Here is an 18363-nt window from a genome sequence, read left to right on the forward strand (position 1 = left end):
CTAGTTTCATCCATCCGAGATGTGATATATATTTAGGAAAATAAATACATCAAATGTACATCATTGCTGCATAGATAATCATCCAATCTAAGGGATGATGGCTCTACCAGAATCATCAGTCTACACTCAGACGATTGTCTGTCCTATGTACATGAAAATGAATTTATAAAGTTTAGCATGGGAATGTCGGCCTCAGCTAGATCATGAAAATAAAATGAAGATAATGTATTGTATTGTATCTTATTATAGGTCACCTCCCAGCTCGAAAAAACTTCGGATCCTCATGATAAAGCATTTCACCCGACATTAAAAAGATTAACGACCTCATGCTTTAGGGCACAACTGTTATAGACATTTTTGGGCACTGTAACCCCAAGCATAAATGTCCATAAACCAAGGGCTCCTAAGTCCCTAAAGGTGTTGTTCCAACCCCTAGAAGAACAAGGTCAGCTAATTACAGCATCTCCCAGAAGTTCTCCATGAAAAACTACTCAGAACTGGCCAAAACTGGACCACTTCACCTGCTCCATACGAAACGTGCATTGCATCCCACCTAAATACACACAGTAGGTGCATTGCATGTCAAAAATCCCTTCTATGGGGTGCGATGGGTGAGAAGGGACAAATGGCAGGGTCAATCCGCAAGGTGGAGAAGCATGGAATCTTCCAGAAACTTCCCCTGTGACACTTGCCTCTCTGAATTCGACCAGGGATGAGTAAGAGATCATCAATCTCCAAGTGGAATCAAGAACTATTAGAGGGAAGACACTAATCAAATCTCAAGCTGACTCACCTCCCTTGCAGACATCTATATATGGATCCCTCATCCCAAAGATCTAGAGGCTGGAATTTTGCATCTTGTAAGGAAGTGCTGTTAGTTTCTTGGTGCAATATCATAGTGTTGGGTGATCTAAGCTTTTCATGAGGTGAAGAAGGGCTTCTTGTTGAGAGGATGATGCTGGGTCAGAACAATTGGTTGTAATTCTCTTGGCTCTTTCTTGATTATCAATAAAGCTATTCAAGTTTTCCTCCACATGCTTGTATGATTAATGTTTTATGCATTTGTGTGGTTAATGTACATCTGATCCTATATTGTTTATGATAATAGATCTGTGTTCTTGGATAGTATTATGCTGCTTTGATTCTACAGGTACCCTGTGAAGCTGGGTGGACAAGGAAGCGAGTAGCAAAAGATCTATCAGAAGGGAGAGGAATCAAACAAGGAACCAAGCACAAGACAGAGGTTGGTCTCCTTTATTCTTCTCTCATCTATCTCTCATAAAGGAAAATGAAAGTAGTTTTAGTTTGTTTGTTTCTAAGGTAGCTACCAGCCTTAGTGGGATTAGCAGTTTTGCATAGACACTATTCCCGGTAACACTCCTCCATATTCCCCATGTTCTTCCATCCATACTCCACTCCATATGCCAATTCCAAGCAACTCTATGTTTTCTACAGGATTCCCTATAATACTATAGGTAAGATTTACAGGAGGCATTTAAAAGGTTTAGGGAAGGTAGTCCAATGGAAAAATGGGGACATAAGCTTGTTTTGGATTATAAAACAAGCCATTAACCTCACCATATCTCAGCCAACACCCTCCATGACTATGTCACCACCACATCTGTCAAAGAAATCAAGTCAAAAAATAAAATAAAAAAGAGAGAAACAAAACATCAAAAAGATGCATGCCACAACAACATACCTCATCCTCCACTCACTAACACATCCTATACTCATTCCAATTCCCATTCAACCTCGGAAGTAGAGAAGAGAGAAAAAGTTTAAGGAAAAGGAAGCTACAAGACATCTTGTAGACATCCTGTAGGAATTCCTGTAGCAGCCTATTCCATAAAAATACCACAACAACACCAATCCACCTTTAGCACAAGGATCACAGTGATGAGGAAGCTCCTCTAGAGCTCAAAAACAACAAAATCTAGCAACTGTACATCATCAAGGGAGAAACACATTAACAAAATAAAAATAAAAATAAAAAAACATAGTGAAGAATATGTAGCAAGGTCAAAGAACAACGAATTAGCACCATTCTCTAGCATGCATCAGCAAAGCAAAGGACCAATAGGTATGTCATCTCACCAATATTCCCTCATAGGTACGAATATAATTAAACTGTAGGAATGAGGCAGGAAGTTGATTTTATAATCGAAGGTGGCCTGTTAACTTGGCCACCCTCAGTCAGATAAGAAGAAGAAAAAGGGATAGCCAATTCCACGCGTGGCAAGGTCACATCCAAACAAGGGGAATGAATCAAAAAGTGGTTAAGTTACAGAGAACGAAGTGGGAGATGATTACGAAGCAAGGTGATGTGATGAACTGGTAGTGGGACCAATGGTTTGAAAGTACGTATTTGTACTCAGCCAGCGAGCACATCACCCAATGAAATCATCCACAAATGGAAATAATCACTGAATCCCATGTGAAGTATTAATATTTTGAAAATATGAAGGAAGAGGAAACTTCAAGGAGTCATTAAAAGAGTTTATCTCGGCAAATATATAGTGGCAACCTACAGGAAACAATCAGCATCTGCATCAAATAAGAGCACCTACAGGAAAATACAGGAAGGTTATAGGATACAAAGGGAATTACCACAAAGAGTTGCAAGAGGACACCGAGGAGAATTGATTCAAGATTTCTCACCACTAGAGCATAGGAAAAGGAGGTAGGTGCCATACCTTATGCGTTTTTCATCTAAAACGAAGAAATCCTCCTTTCTTTTTGGTATTTTCTATATGCATATAGAGAATTATGTGAAGGTTAGTGAAGGATAAAGGCTGGAACCGCATCACCTGCCAGGACTCCTAAACTATAGCCACCCAAACCTAACCCAAACAAGAATTTCCAGAAATTATGGTAGGAGGTTTCAACAAGAGAGAGCCCATCAACATAGCCAGAATACATCAACATCCTACTATGGTAGAAATATTTACAAGGCATCAATGGATGGGTTTCTTTGAGCTACTAAGGAGATACGATGATGATGTGGCAAGAGAGTTTGCAATGTCACTCATACCTCTCACTAGAGCTAGTGCCAATGCTATAGTGAAGGGGTTGTCAGTATAAATTACCCCTGAGATTATTAGAAGAATAACTACACTCCCCCTAGGGTTACAATGGAGAAAATAGGACAAGACTAACAACACTCTTGCAAAGAAAATATTTTTCTTGGAGGGATAAGAATGAATTGAAGACAAAAATGGGGTTAGAAGGGAAAGAATTCCATATCCCTAGAATGAAGTCAGTTACCACATCATCAAGTATATTTCCTGTGAAGGTAGATATAGTGTAGTGTATGGATACCACTTTAGACTCCTCCATGAGCTAAGATTTGGAGAAGAGATACCTCCTCATAACAGACTTAGTATACCCTATTTTCTATTACAATCCATGATAGACATGAGCATCAAGGTAAAAGAAGGAAAACATCAGTAGCTAGCCCATCATGGGTTGATCAAACTCATCCTTGAAGATTCTCTACACAATTTAAGAATCCCTATTGCATGGTCAACATTTGCAGACATGCAGGAAGAAGGAGTAATTTGAGCCATTGAGTATGACAGAATCCCTACTACTAGTGAGAGAGAAGAAGAAACAAAGGATGACAAGGAAGAAGAAGAAACATAAGATGACAAGGAGGAAGAAATAGAGAATGGAAAAGAAGAAGACACAATGGATGGAGAGGAAGATGAAAAGAGGATGAAGTACAAAAGGATGAAAACAATTTGGAAACACAGAGCAGGGAAGAAGAAGAATCACCAAGGGTGTCTCCAGAGCCTATAGAGAAGGAGGCAACAATTGCTCTAACTGCCCTATGTACACCTGTCAAATCAAAGGGAAAGAGGCAAAGGAAAACTCCACTTTACTTCAGGACAAGGAAGAGCACCAGGATTAGACAAGGGAGACCTCAAACCCTTACCAAAACTCCAATTGTCATAGAGGACTCAGCAAAACAACAAGAGAAGCCAGTCCCTCTAGGGAAGAAGGAAGGGTAGGGAACATCAAAACAAGCTTCTCCCAATCCAATCACCTATGTTAGAAGGTCTGTCACCAAGTCAACCTCAACAAAAGGAAGAGGTCTCCTACAGGAGACAAAACCAGACCTATAAAAAGCAGAAACAATCCTAGAGGAAACCCTGTCAAACATACAGGAAACATAGAAAAGAGATGAGGAAAGGCTGCAAGGACCAAGGGAAGGAAAAGAGGAAGGATTTACTCAGGAAAAAAATAGAGGAAGAGGCCAAGGAGCTGAAGGAAAGACATGGACATAGATTGAGTTGCTTAGAGGATGAGAAACATTTCCAGTAGGGGGTGATGATGAGGCTCATTAATGGGTAAATTATATGGACCTTAATGCACATCCAACTTACTAAAACCAACTTTTCTCATCATTATTTACATGTTTTAATTATGTTTTTGCTTAATGAGGAGAGTATAGATGAGATGTCATGTCTAGTGGTCTAATGTGCATTGATTCCAGATTTTGGAGAAAATTTTGGCTAATTAAAGTGTAGGAACTTGAATGGAGACAAGTAAGAGGGATTATAGGAGACATGATCTCCCTCCTTAACTCTTCAGTCACTCAAAGATTCTTCAACCAAATCTCATCAGCTCAGAGTTGCAAAAAGCTGAGTCTTGAATTTCATTGCAGCCAAGCCAGTGACAGTTGAAGACTAGTTGATCTCGAGATTGCAGCCAAGCCTCCCTAAATTTAAGGAAGTTGTTGGTAACTTTAGTTGTATGAATGAATAGGCATAGGGCCTCGTTAGGATTCATATTTTTTGTTAAAGATAGCTAATAATTTTTTGAGTTGAAGCATTGTAACCAAGCACTCTTATGCATTTATGTTTTCTTTAATGAAAATGAGCAGCATTCCCTTGATCCAGCACTGAGTTGACTCAGAGGGCTGATGATCTTGGGTTAGGGCCCAACCCCAGCAACAGAGGTTCCTCTTATTATATATGTATGCTTAGGTTGTCTCATAGTTAGTTGTTAAACTGATTTTGGTATTGTTAATTTGCAAGTATTGGTAGATTTGATTAGTTTTCTTCCATTTGTGAATAGTTCTGATAGTATCATTGTAGTGATAAGAATATATTCCAAAAATGATGACATCAAGTGGTTTTCACCTCACTTCTCCCTTTCAGGGATCACGGTTGGAGAAATACTTCTCATGCAACCCAAAAAGATATAATTCTAGGTTTTTCTTGTGTAATTTAGGGTTTTCTTGCCAATTATGTCATTATCTTGCAGTTTCCTAGATAAGTTGTAGTTGGTACTTTATGATCTCTTCAGTTTTTCGCTGATATCATCTCGCTCTCATATTGGTTCCAAGAATTTCCATGCACGAGCTTAGCAAAGTAAATGGTGATAACTCTGTTTTCGTTTACTCGAATACACCTTTCTTGTTTTTCATGAGTTCATATATGAATGCCAAGAATGATGTTTTTTGATTGCATGAGTTTCTAAATTACAGAGAGACCTTATCTCATCAGCCTCAGTGAAGCCATATCCACCCATGATTTCCAAAAGTCACTAAGGTGTATATTCCAATTATTATCTTATGAGGAAAACTAGCCATCTCTATTGAGAAAATCCAACCATGTTAAAGCTTTGAACACATATTTCATTAAAATTGAAAACAAAATATTACAAGGGAAACATTAGAATTGTGTATCTTGGTTATTTTGAAATTCTAGATCAACTATTTAATTCCAAATAAAATGAAATATGTGTTTTTGGCTTGAGTTCTATGTAAGTGCTTATCACTCCCATGCCTTATTCCCTCCTTATTCACATTTTCCAAGCTCCACCCCACCTTCTAGACCACTCCCTACACTTTCGGCCTGTTTCTGTAGTAAAACAGGGGATCCTGTAGGTGAACTAGTACATCCTGTAGACATCATATAGGAAAACCTGTAGTGGCTTGTTTTGATCCTAAATGGAGAAAATTCATCACTAAAAGCCTAGATTAGGTCCCTACTTTCCCTCCATATCATCTGAATCATTTTCCTCCTTTTCCTTCACACCTGTCTCCCCTGCCAAAGAACCAGGCAAGATTAGCATTTGCTTTTTTTAAGCAAAAAGATAAAAATAAAAAGAGTTCTTTTACATTTGTTATTGCACATAGTAGCTAGCACTCTTTAGATCATATTTCATACTTCGACTAGTTAAAACCTCATATGTGTTAAAATAGTGTTCTTCTGCAAGCAAAGTAGATTAGCAAGTAGATTAACGATTTCATGTGGTTTTGCAAGCATTTCTTTTAGTCTTTCCTTCATGCAATAGACAACATTTATTTTCTTCCAATTAGGGTAAATTTCCCTTCTCCAAATTGGTAATCATACTTCTTCTAGTTAATAGAAGGCTGGTTTGAGAAACCCTAGCGGTCTATCACCCCACCTCAACAGTGACAAAGAGTAGACCAATTACATCTATTTTTGTATACAACACTGTCACCTCCAAGTTTGTACAAATCCCGGGTTGATGAAGGAAAGTCCATGGCCCAGGAGTTCCAACATCCTTGCTGTAATATTGGTGCTCATCAGCAAGCCTGGGATAATTGCCAGAAATGATGGACGCTATCGTCATCAGCTGTCAGGATACGTGATCCTTTTGGGGCCCCCAATTTTCCTCTGGAATTAAACAGGGTACCTCGACATATTTCATGCATGCAGCTTCGTGGGGTCTGATGGATGGGTTTGAGGTTGCGATTCCCCATTATCTGGTTGCCAGCCGATGAATATACTCCAAATTACAAGGTAGGGGAGGATAGGTGGAAGGAATTCCTCCAGACAGATGTATATAAGCCTCAGGGGATAGAAATGGCTGCAAAATATGATCTCGTACAACTTCATGATGATCATCGCAACTCCAACCCAAATCTGTGCAGGCGACAGGCTGCATGAGGACATGTAGAAAGACCAGTTCGGGGGAGATGTTGGCTGCTGAATTTGAATGTTTTTCCACACCTTTTGACCTTGTTTCCTATATCCATTTTACACCATCGTTGGTAAATTTACATTCTAAACTGCATAGGTATACCTCTTGTCATGTTGTTATGAATAATTAATCAATGAAACATAGTCATAGGTGATTTTTGCCTAAGTGGCTTCAATTTGATTATTCTTGCATATTTGGAGGAAGTACGATCGAGACAGTGGTTCTACAGATGATGACCATCCAGCTGGTAGCACTATCTTGAGACATCAACGGCAACATTGGATCAATATTTAATCAATGCATTGTTATCATTATGTTCTGTTTTTCTTAAGAAACCACTATGTAATTAAATGTAGACAACTGCTGTAATTCTTGGAGCTATTAGTGTTAAAAAATTGTATAAGTAGAGTTACGAGGTTGTGAAAGCTGACAGTTAAGAACACAAGGAATTACATTAACTTTGATTTTGTAGTAACATACATGTATTATCCTTTTGATTAATGAAATTCTGATATTATGAGCATTTTGTGACTTCTTGATCTCGCCACAACCCTGATTAGGGAGTTGGGCTCACTCTCCTGACCAGGCGTTGTTAGTTAGACGTGCGCATAGGCTTATTTCAGTTAATTTATTTATCTTTGTGAATGATTATTAGTGTGTTGTTGTGAGTCAGCTTTGTTGTTACTCTCGTTGTTGTTATAGTCATGAATGTTGTTTCTCTTATTTTCCATTACATTTATCGCTTGTGGTTAGACATTGTTATGTTTATAGTTGAATGTTCAGTATTGGGTAGGGAAACTGTGGCCTACATATACTTTGCATGATAGCCTTGAAATAACTCATAGAGCCCTGGTTTGACAATTAATGTGGAATTGGGTGAATTTCATGATTCATATCTGAACACCAACAACTATCTTGTACCTCACTATCTCCCATAACTTCACACTACGTAGTTTCAATGAGAAAGATCTCACTATTGTCTCCTTAATGTTGGAAATAATACTGAGAGGGGGGGTGAATCAGTATTATCAAGTCAAATATTCCTTTTTCAAAATCAAATGATATACGCTACTTCTGTTAATTAAACCCACGTATATACGCAATTATGCAGAAGGAAACCCGCGTATATAATGCAAACTTTTAATTTACTTTATCTTTCTGATGTTGATTGTTAATCTATGATTCAGAAGCAAATAACCAGTAACCAGAAACAGTAAAACAGAGTAGAAAGACAATCGCACACAAGAACACAAGATATAAGGTGGAAACCCAATGTGCGTGAAAACCACCTGCTGCAATTCGTCTCTATCTTCTCTTTAATTAGAAACTTCTTTTTACAAATGTACCGGTGCAGTCCTTTACCAGTATGCAGGTTGCAACCAGTAGAGAGCTACAACCCTCTCTCGTTTTCCAGCTTCTCCTGGAAGGGAGCGACAACCCCCTTTGCTCTTGCACTAGCCAAGATATTAGTACGTAGGTTCTGGCCTACAGAAGGCTACAGCCTTCTCTTTCTTTCAGGGACCACGTTTCATAAATTTTCAGAATGGATCCACAAGTAGCATCAAGAATCACCCAATCACCTTTTCAGCAATTAAAACTGAATCAAAATAAACACATCTCTGACGACTGTACCCAGATCACAGTAACAGTAACCACACACCAAATCTAAACCCAGAACACTGCAGCAATAAACAGAAGCAGCAAGATCACAACTCAAAATATATATGCTACTTTGACAGCCTGAAACCTGCATGCATATGCCTTTGCGTATGGAAAAACCTGCGTATATGCTATTTTAATTCACTAAACCAGCATGTATACGCACCTTCGCTTCACTGAACTTGCATACAGATCTATAAAAATAATTCGCTCTTTCAGATATTCAAGCACCAATTAACCCAGACTATCAATTTTATAGATCAAGCAAGCGCCACATGTAACAAATCAAAATCATACAGAGATACTATCATTCAAGCTTAAAGATTATGATCCATCAAGAGAACTTATCCTTCTCTTTGCGCTAAGGTTCCTCCTTCATTCAGATCCAGATCTGCACCATAACCCAATTACCAGTATTCCAGATCTAGCACTTTATCAGATATTCAACAATAATTCAGATGATCCTTTGCCAAATGATCTCCTTCCTCTTTTATAGTCTTAGGCCTTCCACAATACCACGGTGCAAAACCATAATAAACAATACCAAGGGCCCAATACCTGGGGTCGACACTTCTGATGAGATACCATGGTCCAAAACCATAGGTTCAAATTCCAAGGACTAATGACCACGGAACAAAAAAATAAGTTGCCCACCATGTACGCGCTTTTATGTGCGTGTATACGCATACGCGACCTTTGAACGTCTAACCCGCGTGTATACGCGTGTTCGGAAAGGTGAACTTGTGTATACAAGATTTCCTTCATCCTGAGAGCCTGAACTAAGATCTGTCACCAAAGTGAGTTTCCATCAAGGACAACACCTATACCATAGCACCACACCTGTGCCATAATGCCAACAATTTCCCCCTTTGGACTTGATGGCAACCCAAGATCCTCATTCTCCCCCTTTGTCACCAAGGGCAAAGGGCTGTGCTCCCCCTGAGTACATGCTGATATCTCTGCTCTGCTGTGCTAAACATGCTCCCCCTGACTGTAGGTAAGATCTGCAAAAAGATGTTCTGTAAAAAGACTCATGACTTACATATCATAAATGACCTTCGTATCACCAAAGGACTCAATACATACCCAACCAAGTGGGGATCATCCACCCAACCAAGTGGGGATACATCAGAAATTTACATATGATAACCAATTACATTGCATCAATCATCCCAGGCATAGTGGGGAAACCAAAATAGGCCGTTACATGACCTTGATAAAGAGAAGATATACATGACATAGAGACGAAATATCAAGACTATGCAAATCACCAGTAACTACTATCAGTAGCATCTGACAATAGCAGCAACCATGTTCTCCTTTTGTTCTCCTTTCTGCAGCTGATCCACCTGAACCAAACAGCTTGAGTACTTGAACCAAGAGCTTCTAAGGTAATTCTAACAATGCATTATTAGAAGATTATCTGCTCCCCTTGAACCTGTGCCAAATCAACTCTGACAGACCCATATCAGACTCTCTACAACTAGAGTCTATCCCTGCTGATTTCCTTCAGAAACTCCATATATGCGACTACACCTGCATAAATCGGCGTATGTACACGGATGCCCCTCATCCAACCCACGTACACCATCTTTTCTCAGAAAACAGACAAGCTTCAACAGCAGAATGAAGCATCAACTACTCCCAGCTTTTGTCTGAGATATTCAAAAGTTTCCCTGGGCAGTGGTTTGGTGAGTATATCAGCAACTTGTTCCTTAGAAGGAACATACTTCAACTTGACTTTTTGCTCAAGAACTTGTTCCCGAAGAAAGTGATATTTGATAGGTATGTGCTTGGTCTTTCAATGCATGATAGGATTCTTTGAAATGCTTATTGCACTCGTACTATCACAGAAGATAGAGACAGGTGGAGTACAAGTCATTTGAAAATCCTGCAAGGTTTGCATCATCAAAAGAAGTTGAGTGCAACAAGATGCAGCAGCCACATATTCCACTTCAACTGTAGATAAAGCAATCGAACTCTATTTCTTGCTGAACCAAGATACTAATCTGGAACCCATAAGGAATGCACCACCACTTGTGCTCTTCCTGTCATCCACGATTCTGGCCCAATCTGCATCTGTGTAAGCATGAAGTGTGAGATATGTATCTCTAGGATACCATAAGCCATAGTTTTGAGTTCCTTGAAGGTACTTGAAGATTCTCCTGACTGCCTGAAGATGAGTTTCCTTTGGATTTGCCTGAAATCTTCCAACTATTCCCACTACATGCATGATGTCTGGTTGGGTACCTATCAAATAAAGTAGACTTCCAATCATAGATCTATAGGTTGGTTGATGTACTGCTGCTGATTCATCATTTGCACTAAGACTGCATCCTGTAACCATAGGGGTACATACTGGTTTCAAATCTTCCATGCCATACTTCTTAAGAATCTGCTTGAGGTACTTGGTTTGAGACAAGAAGATACCACCCTCATTTTGTTGGATTTGCAATCCAAGAAAGTATGTCAGTCCTCCAAGCAAAGACATTTCGAATTCTTTCTGCATCACCAAGGCAAAGCTTTGACTCATAGCTTCTTCATTGCTGCCAAAGATAATATCATCTACATACACAACAAGTATTAGAAATTTGTCATTTTCAATTTTTATATAGAGATTGCTATCTGTTGATCCTTTTGAAAAACCTTTTTGATGAAGGTATTTGTCCAAGCGGTAGTACCAAGCCCTTGGAGCCTGTTTAAGACCATAGAGAGATTTTTTCAGTCTGCATACGCAATTTGGATCATTCCCAAGGATGAAACCATCTGGTTGTTCAATGTATACTTCTTCTTCTAAATCTGCATTTAGAAAGGCTGATTTTACGTCCATTTGAAATACTTTGAACTTCTGAAAGCTTGAGAGAGAAAGGAACATTCGGATGGCCTCAAGTCTTGCAATAGGAGCAAAAGTTTCTTCAAAGTCTATTCCCTCTTCTTGAGCATACCCTTTACAAACAAGTCTGGCCTTGTTTCTAATTACTTCCCCATTTTCATTCAACTTATTTTTGAACACCCATTTTGTCCCTATAACATTCTTATCTTTTGGTCTAGGGACCAACTCCCAAGTGTTATTCTTTTCGATCTGCTCAATTTCTTCATCCATTTCCTTGACCCAACATTCATCTTTGCATGCCTGTCTTACATTTTGTGGCTCAGTGGAGGAGAGGAATGCCAAATAGCTTGAGTCTTTTGCAATTGTTCTTCTTGTCTGTACACCAACCTCTTTTTGCCCCAATATTTGAGATTCTAGATGATTCTTCTGAACATACCTGGATGGAGTCTTTTCTTCTATCCTTATCTGCTCCTCTAGTGCCTCTTGAGGTTCTTCTTCATCATCATTCTGATTTGGAGAGTAGTCTTCATCCTCTTCGATATCTTCATGATTTACTTGCCTAGGAATGTATCCGTTTTCATCAACCACTACATCAATGCTGTGAACAATTCTTCCAAGTCTTTTATTGTAACACTTATATGCTTTGCTGTGGGGAGAATAACCAAGGAGAATGCATTCATTTGCTCTAGGTTCAAGTTTGCCAAGCTGCTCATCAGTATTCTTAATATAGCATTTGCTCCCAAAAATTTTGAAATGCTTTACCGAAGGAGTCTCACCATACCAGAGCTCATGAGGAGTTTGAGTGTTGTTCACTCAGACATTTGTTTTGTTGAGAATAAGAACCGCAACATATGCAGCTTCACCCCAGAAGGTTGCGGGAGTTCCAGACTCATCAAGCATAGCACGAGCCATTTGTTGGACTATTCTGTTCAACCTTTCCGCCACTCCATTTTGCTGAGGAGTCCTAGCTGTAGAGAATTCCCTTCTTATTCCATGTTCTTCACAGAAATCAAAAAATTCATTTGAGGTAAATTCCCCACCTCTGTCGGACCTGAGGCACTTAATTTTGTAATCTGATTCATTTTCAGCCAAGGCTTTGAAGGATTTGAATTTTTTGAATTCTTTGTCTTTGTGCTTCATAAGTCCTAACCAAACAAACCTGGAGAAGTTTTCAATGAATAATATAAGGTATTCTTCTCCTCGAGGTGACCTTGTCCTAAATGGACCACATACATCTATAAGGACTAGCTCAAGAGGCCTACTAGCTGATCCTTCCTTCTCAGCAAAGTTAGTTCTGGTTTGCTTACCAAACTGACATGATTTGCATATGGTGTTGTCTAGAATTTTGATATCTGGAAGACCAAGAACTGCCTGGTATTTGCATGCTTTCCTTATTTGTGAAAAGCTTAGATGCCCCAACCTCCGGTGCCATAACCAGTTTTCATCATCCTTGCTCAAATAGCATTGTTATTGTCCATCTTCAAATATCTATAGATTATTTGGAGTTTTTCTGCCTTTGATCACTGTTTTTCCTGTATCAAGATCACAAACACTACATCCATTTAATCGAAATATTACCTCAGTTCCTTGATCGCACATCTGACTAACACTCAGTAGATTATGCTTCAAGCCATCAACATACAAAACATTTCCAGCCTTGACCTTTTCTTTCAACTGAGCAGTGCCTTTTCCTTTTATGGCTGCAGGGGTATCGTTTCCAAAAGAAACCTTCTTTCCCTTTTCTAATGCAGTATATGATTCACATTTTTCATTATCACCTGTCATATGTTTCGAACATCCGCTGTCGATATACCATAGATTTTCCTGTCCTTCTGTATAAAAGGCTATCCCACATCTTTCTGGTTGTGGTTCCTTCATTCTCCATGTTCTGGCACTTGAGGTTTGTTCCTTCTGAGTTGTCTTCCAAAACCTTCTCTTTCATTCAGAATCTTCATGACCAAAGTTATTACAAATAGAACATTCAACTTCATTTGCAAGGGCTGAAAAGTTGTTATAAGTCCTTTTCGTGATCCCAGTCATATTCCTTTGTTTTTGAGCTTCTCTAGTCATGATTGTCTTATAGGCAACACATTGGGCTGCCTTGTGACCAAAGTTATGGCAATAGAAGCATTGGCCATTGAAGAAACTCCTGTGATTATCAAATCTATCATCCAACCAATTGTAGTTTCTACTGACATCCATTCTTGAGGCAAATTGGGAATATTTTACCTGTGGCTGATTGTAGCTTCTATTTGTCCTTAAGGTAGCTTGCCCCCGATTTTCTTGATAGTCTTTGTTCGTTCTTGAGGTAAACTGTCCCTGATATACATGATGATTTCTATTAGACGTTTTCTCGCTCCTCCTTGCTGCATCAAGATAACTTTTGGAGGTGGATGCTTGAGATGTTTCTTCATTATATCCCAGACCTGTCTTGATTAGAGGAGAACGCTGCACATTGATAATCTCATCCAGAGTTTTCGATCCTTTAACAAATTTAAGATTAATAGCTTTTGTTTTCTCAATCTCCTTTCTAAGACCAACAATTTCACATTACAATTTTTCAAGATGTTTTTCCCTTTCAGCCAGTTGACATTGCAGAGAATCAATAATCGCATTTTTCTCTTCTAAGCAAATTTTGAGATTAGATATTTCATTATGAAAACCTTCTACATCTATAGCATCCATGTAGTCATCATCTTCAAAATCCATTAAAAGTTTATACTCATTACCTCGTTCATCTTCGTCACTATTTGAAAGTCCATCACTATCTTCATGAGTGTAATAGCTTTTCTTATTTGCATTCTGTTTCTTGTTCCATCTAACAGGTTCCTTCCCTTTGTCAATCTTATCCTTGTGAGGACATTTGGCAGCATAGTGACCAACTCTTCCACAAGCAAAGCATTTGAAAGGTAACTTACCTCAGAACCGTTCAGTACCCCGTTGAAGATTTCTGACAAAATTTGATTCTTCTTCTTCTTCTGACATGTGCCCTGACTCGTAGTACTCGCCTTTGCTTGAAGCCTTGAAGTCAGCTTCTCTCCTGTCTGATGGACCTCCTTTCCTCATTTCATAAGCAGTTAGAATTCCGTGCAGCTGTGACATTTTAAGACTTTGTAGATTCTCTTTTTCTTCTATTGCAGAAACTTTAGATTCAAACCTAGGGGACAAAGATCTTAGAGCTTTTTCAACCACAACAGCCTCTTTAATTTCTTCACCCAAATTTTTCATACAATTAACCATCTCATCTACAAGAAGAAAATAGTTAGTCACACTTTCATCATTATACATCCTGAGATTTTCATAATGAATTCTGAGGGTTTGAAGTTTTGCTCATTTTACCTGATCATCTCCTTCATAGCTCAGAACAATCTTGTCCCATATCTCTTTTTCGGACTTAAACTGCATTACCTTGACAAATTCTGAGTGAGATAGGCATCCTAATAGAGTATTGACCGCCTTTGTATTTGTTTCATATTTCTTTTTCTCAGCCAGATCTGTAGATGTTGCTGATGGAAAAGTATACCCTGTATCTATGATATCCCAGACTTCTGTGCCAGGAGATTGAAGATAGGCAGTAACTCTTACCTTCCAATAAATGAAGTTTGTCCCATCAAAAATCGGTGGCCTGATTGATGCTTCCCTCTCGTAGTTTCTCATGATGAACGATCTTCCTTCAAGCGATCAAGCTTCTTCTAAAGGACCTGCTCTAATACCAATTGTTGCAAATAATACTGAGAGGGGGGGTGAATCAGTATTATCAAGTCAAATATTCCTTTTTCAAAATCAAATGATATACGCTACTTCTGTTAATTAAACCCACGTATATACGCAATTATGCAGAAGGAAACCCACGTATATAATGAAAACTTTTAATTTACTTTATCTTTTTGATGTTGATTGTTAATATGTGATTCAGAAACAAATAACCAGTAACCAGAAACAGTCAAATAGATCATAAAGACAATCGCACACAAGAACACAGGATATAAGGTGGAAACCCAATCTGGGTGAAAACCACCTGCTACAATTCATCTCTATCTTCTCTTTAATTAGAAACTTCTTTTTACAAATGTACTGGTGCAGTCCTTTACCAGTACGCAGGTTGCAACCTACAGAGAGCTACAACCCTCTCTCGTTTTCCAGCTTCTCCTGGAAGGGAGCTACAACACCCTTTGCTCTTGCACTAGCCAAGATACTAGTATGTAGGTGCTGGCCTACAGAAGGCTACAACCTTCTCTTTCTTTCAGGGACCACGTTTCATAAATTTTCAGACTGGATCCACAAGTAGCATCAAGAATCACCCAATCACCTTTTCACCAATTAAAACTGAATCAAAATAAACACATCTCTGACGACTGTACCCAGATCACAGTAACAGTAACCACACACCAAATCTGAACCCAGAACACTGCAGCAATAAACAGAAGCAGCAAGATCACAACTCAAAATATATACGCTACTTTCACAGCCTGAAACTTGCGTGCATACGCCTTTGCGTATGGAACAACCTGCGTATATGCTGATTTAATTCACTGAACCAGCGTGTATACGCGCCTTTGCTTCACTGAACCTGCGTACAGATCTATAAAAATAATTCGCTCTTTCAGATATTCAAGCACCAATTAACCTAGATTATCAGTTTTATAGATCAAGCAAGCGCCACATGTAACAGATCAAAATCATAAAGAGATACTATCATTCAAGCTTAAATATTATGATCCATCAAGAGAACTTATCCTTCTCTTTGCGCAAGGTTCCTCCTTCATTCAGATCCAGATCTGCACCATAACCCAATTACCAGTATTCCAGATCTAGCACTTTATCAGATATTCAACAATAATTCAGATGATCCTTTGCCAAATGATCTCCTTCCTCTTATATAGTCTTAAGCCTTCCACAATACCATGGTCCAAAACCATAATAAACAATACCAAGGGCCCAATACTTGGGGTCGACACTTCTGACGAGATACCATGGTCCAAAACCATAGGTTCAAATTCCAAGGACTAATGACCACGGACCAAAAAAATAAGTTTCCCACCATGTACGCGCTTTTATGTGCGTGAAAGTGCGTGTATACACATACGCGACCTTTGAACGTCTAACCCGCGTGTATACGCGTCTTCGGCAAGGTGAACCTGCATATACAAGATTTCCTTCATCCTGAGAGCCTGAACTAAGATCTGTCACCAAAGTGAGTTGCCATCAAGGACAACACCTGTACCATAGTGCCACACCTATGCCATAATGCCAAAAATCTCCCCCTTTGGACTTGATGGCAACCCCATATCCTCATTCTCCCCCTTTGTCATCAAGGGCAAAGGGCTGTGCTCCCCTGAGTACATGCTGATATCTCTGCTTTGCTATGCTAAACATGCTCCCCCTGACTCTAGGTAAGATCTGCAAAAAGATGTTCTGTAAAAAGAATCATGACTTACATATCATAAATGACCTTCCTATCACCAAAGGACTCGATACATACCCAACCAAGTGGGGATCATCCACCCAACCAAGTGGGGATACATCAAAAATTTACATATGATAACCAATTACAGTTCATCAATCATCCCAGGCATAGTGGGGAAACCAAAATAGGTAGTTACATGACCTTGATAAAGAGAAGATATACATGACATAGAGACAAAATATCAAGACTATGCAAATCACCAATAACTACTATCAGCAGCATCTGACAATAGCAGCAACCATGTTCTCCTTCTGTTCTCCTTTCTGCAGCTGATCCACCTGAACCAAACAGCTTGAGTACTTGAACCAAGAGCTTCTAAGGTAATGCCAACAATGCATTATTAGAAGATTATCTGCTCCCCCTGAACCTGTGCCAGATCAACTCTGATAGACCCATATCAGACTCTCTGCAACCAAAGTCTGTCCCTGCTGATTTCCTTCAGAAACTCCATATACGCGACTGCACCTACATAAATCGGCGTATGTATGCGGATGCCCCTCATCCAACCCACGTACACCATCTTTTCTCAGAAAACGGACAAGCTTCAACAGTAGGATGAAGCATCAACTACTCCCAGCTTCTGTCTAAGATATTCAAAAGTTTCCCTGGGCAGTGGTTTGGTGAGTATATTAGCAACTTGTTCCTTAGAAGAAACATACTTCAACTTGAATTTTTGCTCAAGAACTTGTTCCCGAAGAAAGTGATATTTGATAGGTATGTGCTTGGTCTTTGAATGCGTGACATGATTCTTTGAAATGCTTATTGCACTCGTATTATCACAGAAGATAGAGATAGGTGGAGTACAAGTGATTTGAAAATCCTGCAAGGTTTGCATCATCCAAAGAAGTTGAGTGCAACAAGACGCAACAGCCACATATTTCGCTTCAGTTGTAGATAAAGCAATCGAACTCTGTTTCTTGCTGAACCAAGATACTAATATGGAACCCATAAAGAATGCACCACCACTTGTGCTCTTCCTGTCATCCACGCTTCCGGCCCAATCTACATCTGTGTAAGCATGAAGTGTGAGATATGTATCTGTAGGATACCATAAGCCATAGTTTTGAGTTCCTTGAAGGTACTTGAAGATTCTCTTGACTACCTGAAGATGAGTTTCCTTTGGATTTGCCTGAAATCTTCCAACTATTCCCACTGCATGCATGATGTCTGGTCAGGTACCTATCAAATAAAGTAGACTTCCAATCATTGATCTATAGGTTGGTTGATGTACTGCTGTTGATTCATAATTTGCACCGAGACTGCATCCTGTAACCATATGGGTACATACTGGTTTCGAATCTTCCATGCCATGCTTCTTCAGAATCTGCTTGAGGTACTTGGTTTGAGACAAGAAGATACCGCCCTCATTTTGTTGGATTTGCAATCCAAGAAAGTATGCCAGTTCTCCAAGCAAAGACATTTCGAATTCTTTCTACATCACCAA

Source organism: Pinus tabuliformis, chromosome 9, assembly GCF_031772625.1.
Source record: "Pinus tabuliformis cultivar Carrire ecotype Pingquan chromosome 9, CPIR1, whole genome shotgun sequence".
Lineage (NCBI taxonomy): Eukaryota > Viridiplantae > Streptophyta > Pinopsida > Pinales > Pinaceae > Pinus > Pinus tabuliformis.